The 26,007-nt window shown below is 39.4% G+C and overlaps 1 long non-coding RNA gene across 1 annotated transcript; it reads left to right on the forward strand.

Annotated features, from left to right (window-relative positions):
* Positions 1–8,148: 8,148 nt before the first annotated feature.
* Positions 8,149–23,140, forward strand: LOC140158221 (uncharacterized). Its single transcript, XR_011859731.1, has 3 exons — positions 8,149–8,270; positions 9,588–9,731; positions 22,536–23,140. It is a non-coding gene; the product is annotated as an uncharacterized lncRNA (long non-coding RNA).
* Positions 23,141–26,007: the final 2,867 nt, after the last annotated feature.

The following is a 26,007-nucleotide window of genomic DNA, read 5'->3' on the forward strand; positions in this document are numbered from 1 at the left end:
TATCATTTGTATGCTTCATAGAACCACCAGAAATTAGTACTATGTGCTTATTCTTGCATGGTATTTAGGCCAACACGTTTTATAATTATGATTAATGATTGAACAAAATAATAAGTACGTCTATATAAATTGCAATTTCGCTTGAAAAAATTACCCATCTTAAGGGATCTGGAATGAGCGTTTTGATCGTTTCGACAGTATTTTTTGTGGGACATGAGAACACATCAGACATATCGAATTGCATTCTGAATACGAAGAATGTCTTTCTGATATCAAATAATTTTCATTTTTGAAATTCACGATATAATACAAATTTTATGACAAATTATTAAAATTTGATATTTTCACATTTTAGATAGGCCTATATAACAGTCCTCGAAGTAAATTTTATAAATCTAATGATATATTCTTAAAGTGTATGTAGCTGGGAGGAAAAGCCGACGATCAATTGAAAATTTGGACCTTTCATATTGAAGATATGGATTTTTTTCCCCAAAAGACCTATTTTTTTTGTGTGTTTTGGAAAAAAAATCCATATCTTCAATACGAAAGGTCAAAATTTTCAATTGATCGTCGGCTTTTCATCCCACCTACATACACTTTAAGTATGGATCATCAGATTTATAAAGTTTACTTCGAGTACTGTTAAATATCAAAAATATCAATTTTTAATCATTTGCCATAAAATGTGTATTACATTGCGAATTTCAAAAAATCAAAATTATTTGATATCAGAAGGACATTCTTCGTATTCAGAATGCAATTCGATATGTCTGATGTGCTCTAAATGCCCCACAATAAATACTGTCCAAACGTTCATACCCCACCCCTTAAGAGCACCATCAACCAGATAGTTCATGATCATGATGATTCAACTCAATTCAGTCACTTTCACAAAGACACAAAAGTGGTCCAAGCTGTTTACGAAATTACCTTGATGACCAAGAAAAATCTAATAAATAAATACGTGACATGTTTGCCTAGTAGTAGGCCTACTATTTTCTAAATAATATTGTATACGTTTTTTGTTACAACATGTCAGTTGTTCTGTCAAAGGAGTTTGTTTATCACACTTACACTTATACGCTTCTGTGGTTTTTGATTGCATCACATGACTGAAATTCTATTCGTTTTTCGCGCCGTGGCGATCCGGGCATTTTATTCCAGCCTAGCCGTTCGTCATGTAATCACGTAGTATACCATACCACTGATAGCTCATTGGTGTACCAAACGGAAGAAGTTCATGGATAATTAACCGATTGGACATCGAAAATGATTAAGCCAAAGTGCGAGGTAAGCCTTATAAATATTCTTCTGATCATAAGTTAGTCTATATCATTTGGACGTTTAAATGAGCTTGTTCTTAACAGATAGGTTAATACCCAATGAAAATGATTTTGTCCGCAGGTCTCAATGACTGGGACTAATTATAAACTTGGTCATTACTGTCAATCCGTCTTGAAATGGAGGGGGAGGGGGGGGGGTTAAGGAGGCAGAGACAAAAATATTAAGATGTCATTTCGTATTCACCAGGCCATGCGATTTTACACGAAATAAAGGTAAAATAGCGAGTTTACCAGGCCAATTTTCAAGTTTACATTATTTGAGGGGGGCGAATTAGCAAGAGTTGAGATTCTCTTGGGGTGAATGGTTAAGCATAGAGATTGAGTTAGCAAACCAACTCATTTAGGAGGTTCATCTTGAATAAATGGGCAAATATTAAACGCATCGTTTATCGGATGATATTTTTGTTATCGACAGAAGAAGCCCGAGTATCGGCCGTTTGTTTCTATGGCAGCCAAACATCATGAACTGGTTGTATAGCATTCAAACATTTGACCCACATATTTATAGGCCTATGACCATTAAAACAGGAGAAATTTATAGTCCAATATTTTAGAATTTTAGAATTTAAGCCATTTCGAATAAATCAAGAAGTATTCAATTTTTGTTTGCAATTTTAGCGTCCTTTTATGACACTAATTCAGTAGATATCTATGAAAAAGTAGGCTACTGTCAGTGTGTTGTAATTTCTTTCTGTTAACCAGAACGTAAATTCAAATAACGATAGTAGCTAAACGAATTAGGCCTAATCTGCAAGAATTTCTTTGGTCATAAACATATTATGTGGTTACAGGTTTTAGTATAATATAAAAATGTCAACTTTTTTTATAGAAAAGTGGGGGATGCCCCCCCCCCCCGAAAGAGTAAATCGGGATAGAAGGAAAGGGTAAAGCAGCCAGTTTCCCAACAACCTCCCACACCCTGGCTTTAACGCCACTGGCAGTCTCTCCAAAAACACTGTTTCAAAATAATGCTTAATATATTCAATAACTGCAGAGCTGAAACTAAATCTTTTTCTTTTTTTTTTTCAATTTGTACAGTTTTCATCGCTTGCATCAGACCAGGGATCGGAACACATGTCTTAAAGATTGCATTCGCAGTTGCAGAAAGCGAAATATAAGGAGAATTATAGGTAGGCTATTAATTCATCTTCATTATTACCATCATGGTCTGAATCAAAACATGGTCATTGTCGCTGTCATCATCGTCCAAATGATATACCGTAAAACCCCGTCTACAAGCACATAGAGTGCTTATGATTAAAGCTAAATCAATCCAGGCGCCATTATTGAATTTGAGCAAATAGATTACAGATCCAAGCATATACAAACAAGTATTATTCTAAGACCAATCTATTGTATTGGCATATTTACGGATGCATCGTATTAATTTAGCTTTCATCAAAAACACGAGGTTTTACGGTAGATCGCAACCAAATTAAAGGACATTTTCTGAGAATTTCAAAAATATTTTAAGCAATGGATGCATCTTGACATGGAAAAAAGATGTACCGGTATCTTCTATGAAACAGGGTCAGTATGAAGGCTATATTATCGGGTTTGGTGTGCAAAATACAACACTCCCAGTAAAACTGTACTATCTGCAAGCATTACATATTGATTAAATTATTTGAACCATAAAGCAATTTAATCATTTTCAGAAAGATCTGTCATGATTTCCATATTATAGATGTGGGCAACCTTTTAATCAAAATTAGTTTCTTTTCAGACCATTTCCGACGTACCAAATCATCTGAACAACTAAAATCACATTTTAATCAAATAACTTTGATTTTGAAGCCAATATAAGCCAAAATTTTAAGGGGTACTACACCCTACCCAGTGGCGGATTTAAGCTGTCAGCAAGTCAGCAGTTGCTGACAAGGCCCCCCCTGCTATTTTGGCCAAAGGGCCCCTGCATTTTTTTTTTTTTTTAATTGTTTTCTGCAAGGTTCAGTGGTGCGGTGGCGAGAACAGCAACGAAAAGACCATTACTTTAATGCCCGCATTTATATGATTCTTGGATTGCTTCTCCTTCTCCTCCATCCACATTTTCAAGTCTCGCAGCCCTCAAACTAAAACAGTTATCAAGCCCGGTATGTAGCACACCTAGGGCCCTCGTTTTGGCCCCAGCAAGAGATCAAAGGTCAAGGGCCCCATGGGCCCAAATTTAATATTTGGGAATACAGTTTCTATAGAATCAGGACTCCGAGTTCACACAGTATACATTCTCAAAAAGTCAAAATACAAGTAGTTCACCTAGTATGGACCCCGAATGTTAGATATAAGCGTATCATTAAAGCTGGTTATAACTACAAAGGTCTTTCCTCTTAGATATATATGAATTTTACCAACTTTGGCCCAGATATCCAAGATCACAAATTTGATAAACCCTTGATTTGGGTATAGAATAGTGTAAAATGTCAAATTTTCGCGCGCTTCGAGCAAAATTACCCAAATGTACATCATCTTTTGCTTCAAATAGTATGAAATGGAATCGCGCACTCAGTGCGCACATAATTTTCATATAACATTGGGCCGAACTGGTCAAATGTCTGTCTTGCCACCTTCCAAACAAAAGGTTCAGACACGCTCCTGATTTCAACCCTTTGCTATTGGGCCCCTATGATATTTTGCTGACAGGGCTCTTTTCCTTAAATCCGCCTCTGCCCCTACCAAAATTTATGCATCATACTGCAGTTACTGTCCGTTTTCCTATGCACAATACACAGTGCTCTCACCATTGACGCGTGACCTTTACAAATGATGTATGTTGGAAGAATGGACACTTGCCTAGTTAACATCACTGTGTGAAAAATAACCAGCCAATATTTTATTTATTCTCTAAAACTTCTAGCAAATATATTTCTCTAACATGACCTAAAATTACAGCCAGGTTAGATGTTCAGAAATGGTCGCACTTTTGTAAAATATGAGTGAGGGCAAGGCATAGCTAGCCAACTCCCCGTGTCAATTGAATGGAGATTTGACCGAAAATATTGGTATCGGACCGCTCACTTCTGAAGGATGCCACAAAAAACCGGTAAAAGCTACATTTAAACTATTCTAAATAGGTTCTAGAAAATATAGTTTTGTAACATGTCCTAAATTTTTAGCTAATTTAGATGTTTGGAGAGGGTCGCACTTTTGTGTTTTAGGAAGGATATGTAAACGACAGATAACACCAAAAATATGAAGAAATTATTTCCAAACCGTGTTAAGTCAACAATCATTATGTTGCTCATTTTGAAGACTGCTGGTTAACAAAAAGCAGGTCTTTGTCTCATTTCGTGAACAATGATACACATACCATTGTTTCCTTTCGTTTCCTTTATAATCGGTTACCCAACTGAAGCTATAATACCAGCTTTATTGCGATGTCGCACATTGAAAACAGACACTTGTGCACAACCAGAGAAGATCTGATTTAATCAGTTGAGCTGCTTCAATGAGTGTTATCTTGGTTTAATAGCTTTTAATGGGGTTTAAGTCCTGCAAAGGTCGAGATGAATTCTACTGTAGACATGACTGCATCATGTTTTTCTTAAAAATTATAGCGCTTTGAGGACAAGTATAAGATATGTTTATTATTGGGGCAAGGACTACAGCTACTGCACTGTAAATTTTATTTCAGCACGGACAACAGTTGTGGGGTTACAGTCAAAAATGAGGGAAAACCAATATCTAATAAATAACTACTTGCTTTGAGTTTACAAATTTTCAGTACAGTAGTTGTAATCCTTGCCCATATAATATACATATCTTACTTTTTACCAATGTGCTATAATTTTGGAGAAAAATGCAAAAATAGGCATAAAATTGGCCAGGGGTGTAGTACCCCTTAAGAGTATATATAATCATGGGTGATTTCAACTTCCTGGCACGTAACATAACAGATGTGATAATGGAGGTAGAAGGGTTACAGAAATATGTCACTGTTAACTTTTTCAATTGAAACATCTAGCTCAATACATTATTGATAAACATTTCTTGTCAAATAAAATACATTTTTACGCCAAGACAAAAGCGTAAAAATGGGCATTTTTGGTTTTAAAAAAATGATAAAAATCATGAAAAGTACATTTTAAGCCATATTTTGCCTGAATATGGTGCAACATTTTTGGACACAGATTTAAAATATTCCTATACCTCTATTATTCAGATCAAAAATTAAGGTTGAAGTAAATAGGACTGGTGGATTTTGCAAGAGGGGTTGTCATTGTCCCATACAGGCACTGACAAGTGCTACACATTACCTACTATGTCCCGGTAGTATGTGAAACATCTTAACTTGCGCTGTTTAAGATCATTTATCGAAACAAAGATTTGACACCATTTTCATCAAGATCGGAGCGAGTTTAAAATTTTGACCCGTAAGAGATCAACGCTTGACCTGTGACCTTTTTGGTAACAACTCAAGAACGGTACATCCTAGATAGGTAAAAGCTTTATATTTTCTGAATCCCTAGAGGAATACATTAATGTTTTCGACACAATTTGATGAACTTTGAAATTTGACCCCATGTAAAGTTTAATGACCTCTCCCCAGACTGGTAGGCCTAATGGTGCCTTGGCACCACCATCTCAAAATTTAATCACAATACTGATACATTGAAACGTATATTAAATTTTATCGATTTGCAATTGATTGGGGGTATTTTTATATTCATTTTGTTGCCGAAAAGGTCTAAAATCGCGAAAAGAAAAGAAGCGTTTTCACATTTTGAAAATTTCACGTGTGTTTAAATTCAATTGGTGGTGTGCACCCATAAAGCACACAGGCTGTCTTTTATTCTTCTGCGCATGCCCACTTTGGTGATAATAAACTAAATTCACGAGTTTTTGAATTTGTTGTGCCAGCTTTGTATTAAACATGTTAAATGCATGCTGATGATTGGGTAAGACGCAGTAAAATCATGCCATACTAATAAATGTTAGCAATCCACCATCCATAAATTTGATGAAGCTTATCAATTATCATTCATTTCAATTTCTGTATAGGCAAAGTGAAAGTCAACATGGTCAAAGGCTGCCGGCTGATTATTACTATTACACTAGCTGTAGCTGTTGAATTTTGAACCATTTGCCAAATATTATTTTATAGCAACAACTGTCAAAGTTTCATGGTCATTTTAAGCAAAACTTGTGAGGTAAAATATGAGTATAATATGAAAGAAAACTCACTCACTTAGCCACGTTAACTAGACTTGCTTGGCTTGGTGGGGGGGGGGAAGGTTGGAGGTCTTCGAAAAAATTTACGGGGATGTGCCACGCAGACTTTCAATGCTGACTTTCTCTATACCTACATTTTGCTGATTTTGCCACCCATCAGTATACCAATTTTCTACTAAAACCCCAAATTTGCCCTAATTGGGTGCTTTTAGGGCACTTTTGCCCAAATCGTCCAATTGGCGCATGAATTGGTCTCCACTGAAAGCCCACCCATTGATATACAAAATTGCTGAAAAGGTACTCTAAAACCGTGGCACATTCCTGTATACCTTCAACTAGGGAGAACCCTCTGGGCGCTTGCCAGTCTCATGTACGCCGTATGTACAGACTGGCTTATTTTGTGTGACTCAAACTCAATGGGATTTATCCACTTAACGTTTTGTGCAGCTCAAACATTTCAACAATGTTTTTTGCAATTCAGTCAATTTATATGAAATTGGTACTCACATATCTGATCTCCAAATCATAAAAATGCGACTTTTTTGATGACTGAAACAGCAGCCCATAATACCGCAAAAACTTTCCGTATTTTACCGGAACTTAGTAGGGTTGCACAAATGGCGCATTGATTTAGTGGTGTGTGGCCTTCAAGGGTAACTGATGTTCATAAAATCAAATTTTGTTATATTTTTCTTGAAATATAAAATGTTTTGAGTAAAACACTTGAGTGCTCTGTGACATTCACATCAAGAGAAATGTCCTTTCAAAGTTACATGGTCAATTCCAAAAATGTGAAAATTTTCAACATTTTGACCATTTATAATATGCTTATTTCCCTAGATTTGCATTAAATACCCATTCTCAACATAGAGTTTTTGACCGTTTATCTCCCATAGCAACGGGTAAAGAAAATGGTTGGGAAAACGATGATGATTCGTTCATTATCTGTACTGCATATTTTATATGATTATGATTGTGCAACTTTTTTGAAAATTTTGCAGATTTTAAAATGTCGTTGGATGGATGTCATTCAGCTATTGAATAGAAAGAAACATTGAGTCTATTTTTTGCTGGAAAGCACCCTAAATACCCATGCCAGTACTGACTAACATACATTTATAATCAGCGCATTTTGTTTGTAGAAGAAGAGGCATGGTTGCCAGAAGAAAGAAAGAAACAATTGTCGAAAGGCAAAACAAGCCAACTTTGTCGTAGGCTTGTAAGAAAGAAAGAATTGGCGAAAGACGGAACAAGCCGACTTTGTTGTCGGCTTGTAAAAAGGCCACCTCCTTTTTTTCTAGGTATCATAGTGTATGTAAATATGCCATAATATGGACCACATTGGGCTTTTGCACCATTAAAAAAAAAGCCCTGCCTCCTTCCTTATTTGTCAAAAACCTGGACGCTAAACATATTTTTTTTTTAATTCAGCCGAATAGAGTTTATGAACAAACCGGAAAACATTGCCAAAAATGATGAAGTGGTCATAACAAATAGAAGTTCAAATTAATAGGTCATTTTAAAATAAAATAAGACCCAATTGACCTTGGTTAAAGGAAGGATTTAATAGGTTTGAAGTTATATAATCAATTGATAATTTTGATATTTTTACAGGCGTACTTGGACACAGACATTATGGACTCTTGAATCAGACGTCATGAAGTGGCATGCAACTAGGTCACAATCCAGGAATATCTTAGATGAATAGGTGCACAGATATTGCAGTACCCCTCACATGGGATGATTAAATAGATGGTAAGTCAGTGTCTCAAATCATCTGTAATAAAATAGGCCCTACATACAGGTAGATGAGAAATGATCACAATTCTCAAGCATGTCGCTCCTCATATTCTATGACCGTCTGAGTATGAGTAGGCCCTACTGTGCATTTTTGGCATGACCTTGCTTTAAAACATTATGTGACTAAAAAGAAGAATGTTTGAAAAGGGTGATCCAAGTAAACAAAGTTCAGGAGAGATGGGGCTCACGTGATATTGTCAGGGGTGTAGCCAGAATTTTTTTTTGGGGGGTAAATTTGGAAATAGTGGTGGACCTTTTTTTCCCCAAAGTGGACCTTTATACCCAAAATTTGGGACTTTTTGACCAAGAAAGCATACAGAACCTAAATTTTTTGTTTGCTACTCTTGCCAATGGGCAAATTTGGTCCTTTTTTGACAGAAAAAGCATAAAAATACCTGGTTTTTTTTTCACTCTCTATGCTAGCAAAGTGGCCCTTTTGGTGAAATAGGCCTACAGGTGCAGAAATACGGGTGCAAATGTGGAACAAGTTAGTGTGAAGAGCACAAAATAGAAAACCCATATGAACCATCCCGATTATCAAAATATTGGAAGGAAATATTTATGCCTCGCATTGCCATATTATCACCTCATTTCTGACAGAAAACTGAAAACTGCAACGTGTTATGGGCTTCTCTTTGGGTTTCTGAAAGACATTACAGGAATATTTGGAAGCTCTGCCTGACAAAATGAGTGAAATGAGAGTATAAATTATTCAGGAAAATCATAGAATTTATGTATGAGTGATATTAAACCAACACACCACCTTCATATTGCCTACTATTTCCCAGTTACTTTACCAAACAGTCATGCAACTTCTATGAGCACTCCCTTGGGGATTTTTATCATCTCTTAAATCAAACTGTACATGTACAGAGGTTTTATTTGCTAACATAACCCTAACATGTAAAAATCTTACAAGGAAAACCACTGCGCAAAGGCCACCTCCTTTTTTTCTAGGTATCATAGTGTATGAAAAATATGCCATAATATGGACCACATTGGGGTTTTGCACCATTTTAAAAAAAGCCCCGCCTCCTTCCTTATTTGTAAAAAACCTGGACGCTAAACATATATATTTTTTAATTCGGCCGAATAGAGTTTATGAACAAACCGGAAAACATTGCCAAAAATGATGAAGTGGTCATAACAAATAGAAGTTCAAATTAATAGGTCATTTTAAAATAAAATAAGACCCAATTTACCTTGGGTAAAGAAATGGATTTAGTAGGTTTGAAGTTATATAATCAATTGATAATTTTGATATTTTTACAGACATACTTGGACACAGACATTATGGACTCTTGAATCAGACGTCATGAAGTGGCATGCAACTAGGTCACAGTCCAGGAATATCTTGGATGAATAGGTGCACAGATGACATTGCAGTACCCCTCACATGGGATGATTAAATAGATGGTAAGTCAGTGTCTCAAATCATCTGTAATAAAATAGGCCCTACATACAGGTAGATGAGAAATGATCACAATTCTCAAGCATGTCGCTCCTCAAATTCTATGACCGTCTGAGTATGAGTACTGTGCATTTTTGGCATGACCTTGCTTTAAAACATTATGTGACTAAAAAGAAGAATGTTTGAAAAGGGTGATCCAAGTAAACAAAGTTCAGGAGAGATGGGGGCTCACGTGATATTGTCAGGGGTATAGCCAGAAAAATTTTTTGGAGGGGGGGCAAATTTGGAAATAGTAGTGGACCTATTTTCCCCAAAAGTAGACCTTTATACCCAAAATTTGGGACTTTTTTGACCAAGAAAGCATACAGAACCTAAATTTTTTGTTTGCTACTCTTGCCAATGGGCAAATTTGGTCCTTTTTTGACAGAAAAAGCTCAAAACTGCAACGTGTTGCGGGCTTCTCTTTTGGGTTTCTGAAAGACATTACAGGAATATTTGGAAGCTCTGCCTGACAAAATGAGTGAAATGAGAGTATAAATTATTCAGGAAAATCATAGAATTTATGTATGAGTGATATTAAACCAACACACCACCTTCATATTGCCTACTGTTTCCCAGTTACTTTACCAAACAGTCATGCAACTTCTATGAGCACTCCCTTTGGGATTTTTATCATCTCTTAAATCAAACTGTATTATTTTGCTAACATAACCCTAACATGTAAAAATCTTACAAGGAAAAGCCGAACTTTGGGAACAAAGAACTGATTTTTGGGCAAAATAGGGGCTTGATGAACTGAAATTTTAAGATTTTTGTGGGGTCTGTGAACTAAAATTGGGCCAAATTATAGGCTTTGGAGCTAAAATTGGGCCAAATTATAGGCTTTTTAGCAAAAAAAATTTTTTCTCCAAATTTGAGCTCAATGAACTGGAGCATGATGCAAATGTGGATCTTAAGGAACTGTCGGAGAGCCTGAAAAAGGGACCCTTGACCTCCGCACATACTCGTACCACCTTAACATGTGAGTGAGCCCCCCGGGGGAAAACCACTGCGCATGCATGCATTCCATGTGATGCCATTGCGCAATCACCCTAAGTCATTTATGGGCACCAAGTCGCTGGCCGGGCAAGTGGCATGAGGTGGGTGATCGTGTCCGTGGCACCCGAGGGGTCCCGGGGTCAATGCCCGGGGGTGCCAAGTGAAATAAATCTTTCTTCATCCTCTCTCCTTTTTCGTTCATTCTCTGCCTTCCAACAGCAAAAAAGCATGTTCCTAGTTAGGGTTAAAACAAATACTAACACATGTATGGAAATTGTTGTATAGTGTGCCAGGGCCCGCCCACGAGAAAAGTTTTAGAAAGTGGAGGGGGTGCAGAAAATAATAAAGTGTGGGAAGATCCTCAGAAGTAAGAAATGAAAACCTAATTGAAGTGATTTAGTGGTCCATTTTGGCACTATTAGTGTGTAAAATTTTAGTTTGAAAAAGCTGAAAAATTTGTGAAATGAACAGTTCATGAAGTCTTTAGTGGACAAGTTTTCCCTATTATTTATTGTAGGCCTATAAATTGTGTTAAACATAATTTGGCAAAAGTCAAAAGCAGAAGTGAGAATGGCCACTTGTTTATCTACTACTATGGTGTGGTGTCTGAGTTTCCTCCTTCAGAATTAGGAAAATTGTGCAAAATGGAGACCTAATTGAAGTGATTTGGTGGACCATTTAGTGTGTAAAATTTTGAATTTGAAAAAGCCGAAAATTTGTGACATGAGCAGTTTAAGAAGCCATTCGTGGACAAGTTTTCCCTAATATTTTAGGCCTATAATTTGGAAGGTGGAAAATTTTGCAAAAATGTCCAATTGAAGACATTTGGTGCATCATTTTCACACTATTTAAATCATTGCTTAAACAGAAAAGGGCCCAAACTCAATCTGACACCTGAGACTCGCAATTACTACATCATGCATGGATCGATGTTGTTGGCATGGAGTCCGTCTGAATACCCCCTGCATTAGTCCGCGGGCCTTGTATCAACCGGTCTTACCATAAATTTCATTTGACTGATTAGTCAATTATTTACATTGATTAAAAAATGATCTGAGCATGTTTTAAACAGAGTAGGGCAAAGTACAATAACCAATATGCATTTTGTTTGAAGCAAATCAGACATACAGGTTTCAAAACATACCAATTTTTATTTTTTGTATCTTTTTATCAATAATCAGTGTAGTTAATGAGATAATATGACTGAAAAGGCTCATTAAATATATGTAATTTTTGCCTATATTTTCAGGTGGCGAGTGGCATGATCATTAGGCGGAGGCCCGGTGTTTAATGTTAGCTTTGGCCAATGCTCTCTTGAGACACTTTGATGCATGCCTGTAATTGACTGCTGACAGGCAAAGCATGTAGAGTATGAACAATTAATTCTAGACCCTGGACCCTGCCCAGGTTCCTGCACCTTGACATGAAACATGTGGCACACAGATTAAGTTTCAAAATGTGGTGTCACCGATCCCCACCGATCAAACTGCAGTGTGCAACAACACTGTGTGTGTATGTGCAATATGATATCTGTGATCAAACCAGGCAAGCTAGCTCCAAGGTCTTGCGCATGCACAACAGATGACCCCCAAATTTCCTCCGATGGAATATTCCTATAACGCATGATTTGTTTACCCACAGAGATGTACCTATACACGTGATACATCTACTGTGAATAAAATTCTGTGAACTTGAAAAAGAAACTTGAAACTTCATTATTCTATAATTTATAGGCCCTGCAGTAGGCCTATATCAAATGCGATAAGCCTTAATAATAGTGTATTTTTTTGTTTTCTGTTTTTTTAAAAGGCACGAGGTAGCTTTAAATAATTATTAATTACTTTTTTTTTACTTTTAAGCGTATCAAATGTATTATTATATTGCAATTATGGTTGATTTCATACATTGATAATAATGCAGAGGGATTCTTTGTTTGTTCAGCATCATAGTTAATTTAGGATGATTTATATGAGTAGCAAATTAATGTAATTAAAATGTCATTTAATAGAAAATGTCAAATAAATATCAAATAGGCCTAATTAAATATTTTGCAATTCTCAATTTTGGATGCGGCAGTAAACTCAAAACCAATATTGTGAAGGGCCTTAAGATTTTGTTCTAAAATCCGAGACCACGCCCTTTCATTTGCTCCAGGCCTATGCAACCATTGCAACTTTGCCGGTGCTAAGTGTCGTGTTCATGTCCCTTCATGGTAATAGAAAGGGAAGCAAGAAAGGGATGCGGACTTAACCGATAGTTATACCTGTACAGCAAAGGACCAACTTGATGAATTGAACAATATGTCACCATATTATAAAGGGAGCGGGTTTGTGCTAGACCTATTATAGCTTAACTATGAACTAGATTTTCCATTTTAAAATTTAACCGTGTCAGTTTAATTTGATGCAGGCCTATGTGCCTTACATTTCCCTGTATGTTAATACCATAATAAATTTGGACTTAACATACAAAGGGGAGCGAGATCGAGAAAGGAATGAGACTTTAAATTTGTGTCTTTGTATAGGTGTAGTGAAAATTAAGGTACAAACTGCAGTTAACAGAAAGTGGTGCGAGAAAGGGGTGCGAGCTGTCGTATTTATATACATCATCATGATCATGACCAAACTAGAATTCGGTTTCAGCGGTAAAATCCATGACCACACCCGTTCATTTGCTCCATTTGCGGTGCTAAGTGTCGTATTCATGTCCCTTCATATCATGGTAATAGAAAGGAGGCGACAAAGGGATGCGGACTTACCCGATAGCTGTAGTTGTACAGAAAAGGGACCAATGAATTTAAGAGAAAGGGGTGCGAGCTATCGTATTTATGAACATCATGACCGAACTAGAATTCCGCGGTAAAATCCGAGACCACACCCTTTCATTTGCTCCAGGCCTATGCAACCATTGCAACTTTTCCGGTGCTATGTATGTCGTATTCATGTCCCTTCATGGAAATATATAGAAAGGGGAGCGAGAAAGGGATGCGGACTTACCCGATAGTTGTAGCTGTACAGAAAAGGGACTCCTTGATGAATTGAACAAGATGTCACCAGAACCATATTAGAAAGGGGAGCGGGTTTGTGCTAGACCTACCATAGCTTAACTATGAACTAGATTTTCCATGTTAAAATTTAACCGTGTCAGTTTTATTTGATGCAGGCCTATTTGCCTTGCATTTCCCTGCAGCATATTAATACCATATTAGAAAGGATATGGACTTAATAATAATACAAAGCGGAGCGAGAAATGGATGCGACTTTAAATTTGTGTCTTTGTAGCTGTTGTGAAAATTAATGTACAGAAGAAACTGCAGTTCACAGAAAGTGGTGAAAGGGGTGCGAGCTATCGTATTTATGAACATCATAACCGAACTAGAATTCCGCGGTAAAATCCGAGACCACATCCTTTCATTTGCTCCAGGCCTATGCAGCCATTGCAACTTTTCCGGTGCTAAGTTAACGTATTCATGTCCCTTCATGGTAATAGAAAGGGGAGCGAGAAAAGGGATGCGATAGTTGTAGCTGTACAGAAAAGGAACTCCTTAATGAATTGAACAAGATGTCACCAGAACCATTTAAGAAAGGGGAGCGGGTTCGCTAGCCCTATCATAGCTTAACTATGAACTAGATTTTCCATGTTAAAATTTAACCGTGTCAGTTTAATTTGATGTAGGCCTATAATGCCTTTCATTTCCATGTATGTTAATATCATAATAGAAAAGATATGGACTTAATATACAAAGGGGAGCGAGAAAGGGGTGCGACTTTAAATTTGTGTCTTTGTAGCTGTAGTGAAAATTAATGTACAGAAGAAACTGCAGTTAACAGAAAGTGGTGCGAGAAAGGGGTGCGAGCTATCGTATTTATAAACATCATGACCGAACTAGAATTCTGCGGTAAAATCCGAGACCACGCCCTTTCATTTGCTCCAGGCCTATGCAACCATTGCGGTGCTAAGTGTCGTATTCATGTCCAATAGAAAGGGGAGCGAGAAAGGGATGCGATAGTTGTAGCTGTACAGAAAAGGGAATCCTAAATGAATTGAACATGATGTCACCAGAACCATTTAAGAAAGGGGAGCGGGTTCGCGCTAGCCCTATCATAGCTTAACTATGAACTAGATTTTCCATGTTAAAATTTAACCGTGTCAGTTTAATTTGATGTAGGCCTATAATGCCTTTCATTTCCATGTATGTTAATATCATAATAGAAAGGATATGGACTTAATAGGGCCTATACAAAGGGGAGCGAAAAGGGGATGCGATTTTAAATTTGTTTCTTTGTAGCTGTAAAGAAAAGTCACCCATAATTTGTACTGAAAAAACTGCAGCTTAGTAACAGAAAGTGGTGCGAGAAAGGGGTGCGAGCTATAACATAACATCTATCATGTCTATGAACATCATGACCGATCTAACCAAATTCGGCATAAAAATCCGAGACCGCACCCTTTTATTGTTGCAGGCCTATATGCAATTTATCCGCTGCTAAGTGTCGTATTCATGGTAATAGAAAGGGGCGAGAAAGGGATGCGGGCTTTATTTAAGCCGATACTTGTAGCTGTACAGAATGGGCACCAATGAATTGAACAAGTTAGTATTACAACAATACCAGAAAGGGGCGGGATCGTACTAGTCCTATCATAGTTAGAGCATCTAACTATGAACAAGAATTTCTATCTTAAAGGATTTGTCTTAATAAATATATACAAATGGATGGAAGCGAGAAAGGGATGCGACTTTAAATTTGTGTCTTTGTAGCTGTAGTGAAAATTGATGTACAGAAGAAACTGCAGTTTACAGAAAGTGGTGCGAGCTATCGTATTTATAAACTATAATTTATATGTTAAAATTTTAACCTTGTCAGTTTAATTTGATGTAGGCCTTAAAGTCTTTCATTTTCCTATATGTTAATATCATAATAGAAATGATGCGAACTTAATATATATACAAAGGGGAGCGAAAAGGGGATGCGACTTTAAATTTGTGTCTTTGTAGCTGTAGTGAACATTAATGTACAGAAGAAACTGCAGTTTACAAAGAAAGTGGTGCGAGAAAGGGACCACACCGTGCTCGAGCTATCGTTTTATTGTAAACATCATGACCGAACTAGAATTTAGCTAAAGCTAAAATCCGAGACCACACCTTTCATTTGCTCCAGTCCTATGCAAACATTGCAACTTTTCGGTGCTAAGTGTCATATTCATGTTCCTTCATGGTAATAGAAAGGGGAGCGAGAAAGGGATGAGATAGTTGTAGCTGTACAGAAAAGGGACTCCTTAATGAATTGAACAAGATGTCACCAGAACCATTTAAGAAAGGGGAGCGGGTTCGCACTAGCCCTATCATAGCTTAACTATGAACTAGATTTTCCATGTTAAAATTTAACCGTGTCAGTTTAATTTGATGTAGGCCTATAATGCCTTACATTTCCATGTATGTTAATATCATAATAGAAAAGATATAGACTTAATATACAAAGGGGAGCGAGAAATGGATGCGACTTTAAATTTATGTCTTTGTAGCTGTAGTGAAAATTAATTAATGTACAGAAGAAACTGCAGTTCACAGAAAGTGGTGCGAGAAAGGGTGCGAGCTATCGTATTTATGAACATCATAACCGAACTAGAATTCATGGTAAAATTCGAGACCACACCCGTTCATTTGCTCCCGGCCTATGCAACCATGGCAACTTTTCCGGTGCCTTCATTGTAAAAGGTGAGCGAGAAAGGATGCGATAGAACAAGGCGAGAAAGGGGAGCGGGATCGTGCTAGCCCTATCATAGCTAAAGCATCTAACTACTGAACTATAATTTATATGTTAAAATTTTAACCTTGTCAGTTTAATTTGATGTAGGCCTTAAAGTCTTTCAAGGGTGCGAGCTATCGTATTTATGAACATCATAACCGAACTAGAATTCCGCTGTAAAATTCGAGACCACACCCGTTCATTTGCTCCCCGGCCTATGCAACCATGGCAACTTTTCCGGTGCCTTCATTGTAAAAGGTGAGCGAGAAAGGGATGCGATAGAACAAGACGAGAAAGGGGAGCGGGATCGTGCTAGCCCTATCATAGCTAAAGCATTTAACTACGAACTAAGTTTATATGTTAAAATTTTAACCTTGTCAGTTTAATTTGATGTAGGCCTTAAAGTCTTTCATTTTCCTGTATGTTAATATCATAATAGAAATGATCTTGCGAACTTAATATATATACAAAGGGGAGCGAGAAAGGGTGACTTTAAATTTGTGTCTTTGTAGCTGTAGTGAACATTAATGTACAGAAGAAACTGCAGTTTACAGAAAGTGTTTGAGAAAGGGTGCGAGCTATCGTATTTATAAACATCATGACCGAACTAGAATTTCAAGGGTAAAATCCGAGACCACACCCTTTCATTTGCTCCAGTCCTATGCAAACATTGCAACTTTTCCGGTGCTAAGTGTCATATTCATGTTCCTTCATGGTAATAGAAAGGGGAGCGAGAAAGGGATGAGATAGTTGTAGCTGTACAGAAATGGGACTCCTTAATGAATTGAACAAGATGTCACCAGAACCATTTAAGAAAGGGGAGCGGGTTACGCACTAGCCCTATCATAGCTTAACTATGAACTAGATTTTCCATGTTAAAATTTAACCGTGTCAGTTTAATTTGATGTAGGCCTATAATGCCTTACATTTCCATGTATGTTAATATCATAATAGAAAAGATATGGACTTAATATACAAAGGGGAGCGAGAAATGGATGCGACTTTAAATTTATGTCTTTGTAGCTGTAGTGAAAATTAATTAATGTACAGAAGAAACTGCAGTTCACAGAAAGTGGTGCGAGAAAGGGGTGCGAGCTATCGTATTTATGAACATCATAACCGAACTAGAATTCCGCGGTAAAATTCGAGACCACACCCGTTCATTTGCTCCCGGCCTATGCAACCATGGCAACTTTTCCGGTGCCTTCATTGTAAAAGGTGAGCGAGAAAAGGATGCGATAGAACAAGACGAGAAAGGGGAGCGGGATCGTGCTAGCCCTATCATAGCTAAAGCATCTAACTACGAACTATAATTTATATGTTAAAATTTTAACCTTGTCAGTTTAATTTGATGTAGGCCTTAAAGTCTTTCAAGGGGTGCGAGCTATCGTATTTATGAACATCATAACCGAACTAGAATTCCGCGGTAAAATTCGAGACCACACCCGTTCATTTGCTCCCGGCCTATGCAACCATGGCAACTTTTCCGGTGCCTTCATTGTAAAAGGTGAGCGAGAAAGGGATGCGATAGAACAAGACGAGAAAGGGGAGCGGGATCGTGCTAGCCCTATCATAGCTAAAGCATCTAACTACGAACTATCATTTATATGTTAAAATTTTAACCTTGTCAGTTTAATTTGATGTAGGCCTTAAAGTCTTTCATTTTCCTGTATGTTAATATCATAATAGAAATGATCTAACTTAATATATATACAAAGGGGAGCGAGAAAGGGTGCGACTTTAAATTTGTGTCTTTGTAGCTGTAGTGAACATTAATGTACAGAAGAAACTGCAGTTTACAGAAAGTGTTTCGAGAAAGGGGTGCGAGCTATCGTATTTATAAACATCATGACCGAACTAGAATTTCGCGGTAAAATCCGAGACCACACCCTTTCATTTGCTCCCGTCCTATGCAAACATTGCAACTTTTCCGATGCTAAGTGTCATATTCATGTTCCTTCATGGTAATAGAAAGGGGAGCGAGAAAGGGATGAGATAGTTGTAGCTGTACAGAAAAGGGACTCCTTAATGAATTGAACAAGATGTCACCAGAACCATTTAAGAAAGGGGAGCGGGATCGCACTAGCCCTATCATAGCTTAACTATGAACTAGATTTTCCATGTTAAAATTTAACCGTGTCATTTAATTTGATGTAGGCCTATAATGCCTTTCATTTCCATGTATGTTAATATCATAATAGAAAGGATATGGACTTAATATACAAAGGGGGGCGAAAAGGGGATGCGACTTTAAATGTGTGTCTTTGTAGCTGTAAAGAAAAGTCACCCATAATTTGTACTGTACTGAAAAACAGAAAGTGGTGCGAGAAAGGGGTTCGAGCTATAGTATCGTATCTATGAACATCACGACCGATCTAGAAATTCTGCATTAAAACCTGCGACCGCACCCTTTTATTTGTTGCAGGCCTATATACATGATATACAACTTATCCGTGTCGTATTCATGGTATAGAAAGTGGAGAGAGAAACGGGTGCAGACTTAGCCGATAGTTGAAGCTGTAACAATGAATTGAACATCAGTTATTACAACAATACGATAAAGGGGAGCGGGATCGTGCTAGCCAGAGCATCTATGAACTATAATTTCCATGTTAAAATTTAACCGTGTCAGTTCAGTTAATTTGATGTAGGCCTAAGCCTTTCATTTTCCTGTATGTTAATACCATAATAGAAAGGATGTGGACTTAATATACAAAGGGGAGCGAGAAAGGGATGCGACTTTAAATTTGTGTCTTTGTAGCTGTAGTGAAAATTAATGTACAGAAGGAACTGTTAACATAACAGAAAGTGGATATGATGGCGCATCGAAAATTTGAATTACCGTGCGTTTTAATGCAAATTTTATAAGAACCCCGAAAATATCCACTTCAAACACTAATGTTATATACTTTCCAAATTCGTGGAGGTTCGAACTTCTACCAGGGTTTTTTGTTGTTGAAATATTGAACTTAACTTTCTACAAGAGTCTGCGTATAGAACCGGGAAGTTTAAAATGCAGAGCAGGGTTTTTGGAAACTTAGGCCTAAACATGACGAAAAGTGAAATCGCCTTGACAGAGATTTTCATTTCTTATTAATTTATCATGATAAAGTGAGCATGGTGAGATCAGTTTAAAATCCAAACCCAGCTACATGTTAGTACAATAATTTGTGAAGTAGGCCAACTCGATCAAAATCGATAAAATAAGCAAACGATTTTGCCTAGCAAATTTCAATGAAAACTCAGACCGAAGAAAAAGGCCGTCATACTTTTGGCCCGAAATATTTCCATAAAAACTCCTTCATTGCAGCTTGAAGTTCTGCAATTTTTTGGAGCTCCGTTTTTGAATGAGAAATTATTCAAACATAGGCCTATTATAGGACATTGTAAATAAAGGTAATTTAATGTAAAAAACAAAAAATATCTAGCACGGGTCACAATTTCACAAATTTCAAAATCATTGCTTACCATTTAAATTAAATAACCCGACTTCATAAGCACCATTGCCACTTGTATTTGTTCTCTAATTTCTTATTTAAATAAGTTTAATCTAGTCTCACTTTATAAATTCAGAAAAATTATAATTATGTTAAAGGCGATTTCACTAGTTACGCAGGTTTGAAGAAATGATTAGCTGCATGTGTGATAAGATGTGTATTCTTCCTGGATAAAGTCATAATCGTATAATACTGAGGAATTTGAGAAGATTTATGAAGTTTCAAGTTGAATTTCATTCGACTATGGATAAGTTGTAACCCTGTATCACGTGTATAGCCATATCTTTGTGGGTAAACCAAGCATGCCTTGTAGGAATATTCCATCGTAGCGGTCATCTGTTGTGCAAGCGCAAAACCTTGGCCCTTTCATGTGTGGTTTGATCACCGTATCACATTGGACAGTGCGCAAATCCTTGGACCTTGCTTGTGTGCTTTGATCACAGATATCATATTGCACAGCACCATGCATGGCATGCATGGTTGTGCACACTGCAGTTTGATGAGTGAAACCATATGGTGAAACTTAATCTGTGTGCCACAGGTTTCATGTCACGGATACTGACAGAACAGGGTCAGACTCATTAAAGGCCATTAATTCCTACCCGGGAAAGCCGGGTAGGCCAAAGCTAACATTAAACACGGCGCCTCCGCCTAATGGGTCGGAGAGAGCCGGCAAAACCACTCGGCCGTATGGCATTTTCCATTAGTTATAGTGGGATAGTTTGGTGGGGTTCATTATCGAACCCCGGTTTTAACTTGTATTTATTTATTAACATAGGCCTATTTGTTTGTGATATTTTAAGCTTTTTAAAATTTCAAAATAATCCCATTCAATTACACGGTTGATGATGGAAATTTACTGAATTTGGAGAATATACAGCGCCCACCACCTGTATATTTTGCTCAAAATCAATGCATAAATGTCCAGGGAACTTTTTTGCACACTTTTGCCTTGGAACTTGGTCAATGTGATTTTAATATGTTCTAATGTATTCATATCAAAACCTTTAATTTGCATTTCATAATCAGTGAATCCAATTTGCATGAATGCTATTCAATTATGAAAGAAAACTGGCTAAAAATGGCAAATTTTTTATTAAATCGAAAGCCAATATTCCAAATGTCTGGTGAACCAAATTTATTCCCATTTTTATATTACCTTGTAGAAATTCCTTGGTTAAAATTATTTTTTTGATAGCAATGTAGGTGCTTTTGAAAATGTTTGAATTTTTGCTTTATTCCATGTTTTTACTAAATTGTGTTCACTTCCCTGCGTGGAATCAAGTTTTTCTGGGTTTTCACTGTCAAACCTGCCCTGTTCCAACAGTCACTCTACTTAAATAGCGCTTTTGCTATTAAAATGTCCTCGGGTTAATCGACTGTATAGACATTTTCCCTAATGGTCATCTAAAAAGTGGTTATGATAGACCTGAATTTAGTCTCACCAGTGTCATACAAAAAACTATGGGTACCCCCTAATCAGAAGTCAGTTCTAGTCCTTCGATAACTCGCTGGGTCTGCTAGTTTAGTCACAGTCTATATGGCACAGCATAATTGCATTACAGTGGAATGCATACCAAGCGTGAGACTTTAATGTTGACTATCGATCTATTTTTAGCATGACTCCACATAGCTCGCGTTTATGAAGGTCACTTTCGTTTTTCATTGCGCAGTGAATATTATTTTGGGTAAAAACATGTTACTTTTCACATAGAAAGGTTTTGATATGATATAGTGAAGTTGCCCTCTAATTTGCATATTTGCATAATTATTGAGATAATTTGCATGAATGCTAATTAATTATGAAAATTAGGGTGGCTAGCTAATTAATTATGCATTTAAATTTATCTGGAAGTCATCAGAAAGCCAATATTCCAATATGTCATATGAAGCCAATATGTTATGAACATTTTGCATTGTTTTGTAGCAAAATATTGGTTAAAAATTACATATTAATGAGCACTCATTAATTATTATTGATAAAAACAATACAATACAAAGGAATTTAAAAATGTTTGTATGTTCTTGCTCTATTCAATTAGTCTGTTTAAAACATAAATAGGGCACTTCCAAAATGCCTCAAATACCACCTTAAAAGCGAGGCAATATAAAGAAAATCACTATTTAATACCAGCGCATATGGCACTAATGCGAGCCACTCATTCGAACGCGAGTTGTGTCGGCTCTTTTGATATGTCACGAATGCTGGCACGCCACATACGTACTGTGTTATGCACATCGTGTATCGTTAGACTAAAATTTCCATCGTAATAATAAAAGCGACAGTTCCTGCGGTTTATTCAAAATCTCAAATTTCAACAATACAGCACCAGTGTCTTAGCTAGCCACCTGTCACCCTGTTATTTATACCCATTTATTAAGCGGAATGATGCATAATTCATAATGAAATGCATTGCACAGAACTATCTTTACAGTATCTCATATCTCTAGTTATATTGAATACAGTTTATTGATTTTCGTACAACTTTCTTGCCTTCTAATGTTGATATTCTTTGTATCATTACAGATCATCATCACTTTCAGTGGAAGCAGTATTTGGAGCATGATGATCAGGACAATGAAAGTTAAGTGCAAAATGATTTATACAGGCTGTGTAATAATTATGTAGCCCCCAGGGGTGTAAAACTTTCAAATGGTTTGCACATGCCAAAACTTGTGGTTCCCAATTTGCAAACTTCCTCCAGGGCTCATGATTATTGCACAGCCCCTTATCACTTAGCCATGTAGTGGTTCAACAGGCTCTCCAATTCTCAGAAAGTCGGGTACACACACTTGTAGAAAAGTGGCATTTCAGAAAGCTCAGGCCATGTTAAATAAATAGTTTGACTAAAAGCTCTAAATAAATCAAAGTGATTTCATACATGTGCCACAGTGGAACAGGAAAATATCGACAGCACCTGTTTCATGATAATTGTCAAATATGATTATAAAGGTATGATGCCGCTAAGGCCCGCTATAGTGGAACAGGTAAAACAAAGTGTTTCTTATACATGTATTATGTTTTTATTTACCCAACTCCAGTTCACGGAGGAATATTCCGACTCCTTTGTTTTTGCAGAGCTGAGAAAGTGTTTTGTTACTCTTGGTTTTCCCTGCCAGATGCTCTATGTATAAGGCTAGGGCCCTCCAGGCTCCCCTCACGACCACTCAAGGGTGGAGCTGCTGGGTGTAGGTTAAGACTAGGTCCTCCAGGCTCCCCTCCCGACCACTCAAGGGTGGAGCCGGTGGGGTGGTTAAGACTAGGTCCCTCCAGGCTCCCCTCCTGACCACTTTCAAGGGTGGAGCCGATGGGTGTAGGTTAAGACTAGGTCCCTCCAGGCTCCCCTCCCGAGCACTTTCAAGGGTGGAGCCGATGGGTGTAGGTTAAGACTAGGTCCCTCCAGGCTCCCCTCCCGACCACTTTCAAGGGTGGAGCCGATGGGTGTAGGTTAAGACTAGGTCCCTCCAGGCTCCCCTCCCGACCACTTTCAAGGGTGGAGCCGATGGGCGTAGTGTAAGACTAGGTCCCTCCAGGCTCCCTCCCGACCACTTTCAAGGGTGGAGCCGATGGGTGTAGGTTAAGACTAGGTCCCTCCAGGCTCCCCTCCCGACCACTTTCAAGGGTGGAGCCGATGGGTGTGGTTAAGACTAGGTCCCTCCAGGCTCCCTCCCGACCACTTTCAAGGGTGGAGCCGATGGGTGTAGGTTAAGACTAGGTCCCTCCAGGCTCCCCTCCCGACCACTTTCAAGGGTGGAGCCGATGGGCGTAGGTTCAGACTACATCCATCCAGGCTCCCCTCCCGACCACTTTCAAGGGTGGAGCCGATGGGTGTAGGTTAAGACTAGCTCCCTCCAGGCTCCCCTCCCGACCACTTTCAAGGGTGGAGCCGATGGGTGTAGGTTAAGACTAGGTCCCTCCAGGCTCCCTCCCGACCACTTTCAAGGGTGGAGCCGATGGGTGTAGGTTAAGACTAGGTCCCTCCAGGCTCCCTCCCGACCACTTTCAAGGGTGGAGCCGATGGGTGTAGGTTAAGACTAGGTCCCTCCAGGCTCCCCTCCCGACCACTTTCAAGGGTGGAGCCGGTGGGTGTAGCTTAAGCCCAGGTCCCTCCAGGCTCCCCTCCCGACCACTTTCAAGGGTGGAGCCGATGGGTGTAGGTTAAGACTAGGCCCTCCAGGCTCCCCTCCCGACCACTTTCAAGGGTGGAGCCGGTGGGCGTAAGTTAAGACTAGGTCCTCCAGGCTCCCTCCCGACCACTTTCAAGGGTGGAGCCGATGGGTGTAGGTTAAGACTAGGTCCTCCAGGCTCCCCTCCCGACCACTTTCAAGGGTGGAGCCGATGGGTGTAGGTTAAGACTAGGTCCCTCCAGGCTCCCTCCCGACCACTTTCAAGGGTGGAGCCGATGGGTGTAAGTTAAGACTAGGTCCTCCAGGCTCCCTCCCGACCACTTTCAAGGGTGGAGCCGATGGGTGTAGGTTAAGACTAGGTCCTCCAGGCTCCCTCCCGACCACTTTCAAGGGTGGAGCCGGTGGGCGTAAGTTAAGACTAGGTCCCTCCAGGCTCCCCTCCCGACCACTTTCAAGGGTGGAGCCGATGGGTGTAGGTTAAGACTAGGTCCTCCAGGCTCCCCTCCCGACCACTTTCAAGGGTGGAGCCGATGGGTGTAAGTTAAGACTAGGTCCCTCCAGGCTCCCCTCCCGACCACTTTCAAGGGTGGAGCCGATGGGTGTAGGTTAAGACTAGGTCCCTCCAGGCTCCCCTCCCGACCACTTTCAAGGGTGGAGCCGATGGGTGTAGAGTTAAGACTAGGTCCTCCAGGCTCCCCTCCCGACCACTTTCAAGGGTGGAGCCGATGGGTGTGGTTAAGACTAGGTCCTCCAGGCTCCCTCCCGACCACTTTCAAGGGTGGAGCCGATGGGTGTAGGTTAAGACTAGGTCCCTCCAGGCTCCCTCCCGACCACTTTCAAGGGTGGAGCCGGTGGGTGTAAGTTAAGACTAGGGCCCCAGGCTCCCCTCCCGACCACTCTCAAGGGTGGAGCCGATGGGTGTAGGTGAAGCGTAAGGCTCCCCTCCCGACCACTCAAGGGTGGAGCCGCTGGGAGTAAGTTAAGACTAGGCCCTCCAGGCTCCCCTCCCGACCACTGGGTGTAGGTTAAGACTAGGTCCCTCCAGGCTCCCCTCCCGACCACTTTCAAGGGTGGAGCCGATGGGTGGACCTAGGTCCCTCCAGGCTCCCCTCCCGACCACTTTCAAGGGTGGAGCCGATGGGTGTATGTTAAGACTAGGTCCCTCCAGGCTCCCCTCCCGACCACTCTCAAGGGTGGAGCCAATGGGTGTAGGTTAAGGCTAGGTCCCTCCAGGCTCCCTCCCGACCACTCAAGGGTGGAGCTGTTGGGCGTGTTTAAGACTAGGTCCTCCAGGCTCCCCTCCCGACCACTTGCAAGGGTGGAGCCGATGGGTGTAGGTTAAGACTAATTCCTCCAGGCTCCCTCCCGACCACTTTCAAGGGTGGAGCCGATGGGTGTAGTTTAAGACTAGGTCCCTCCAGGCTCCCCTCCCGACCACTATCAAGGGTGGAGCCGATGGGTGTAGGTTAAGACCAGGTCCCTCCAGGCTCCCCTCCCGACCACTCTCAAGGGTGGAGCTGGTCAGCGTAAGTTAAGACTAGGTCCCTTCAGGCTCCCCTCCCGACCACTCAAGGGTGGAGCCGGTGGGCGCAAGTTAAGACTAGGTCCCTCCAGGCTCCCCTCCCGACCACTCAAGGATGGAGCCGCTGGGGATATGTATGCCTGTCAGGCCAGTTATGAAACAAACTGCCATTGGTATTTATCACCAAGCCAATGCTGTCTGTGGTGAGGAAAATTAGCGGGTGGGGCGTTAAATTTGTTTACTTTTACGCAATGTACTTACATGGTTTAGAAGATCTCGTTTTTGGAAAACTTTTTTCTTCTTCAACTGTTTTTTAGGTACAATGGGAAGTTAGACGCATATTGCAACA

This window comes from Amphiura filiformis, chromosome 8 (assembly GCF_039555335.1).
Source record: "Amphiura filiformis chromosome 8, Afil_fr2py, whole genome shotgun sequence".
Taxonomy (NCBI): Eukaryota; Metazoa; Echinodermata; class Ophiuroidea; order Amphilepidida; family Amphiuridae; genus Amphiura; species Amphiura filiformis.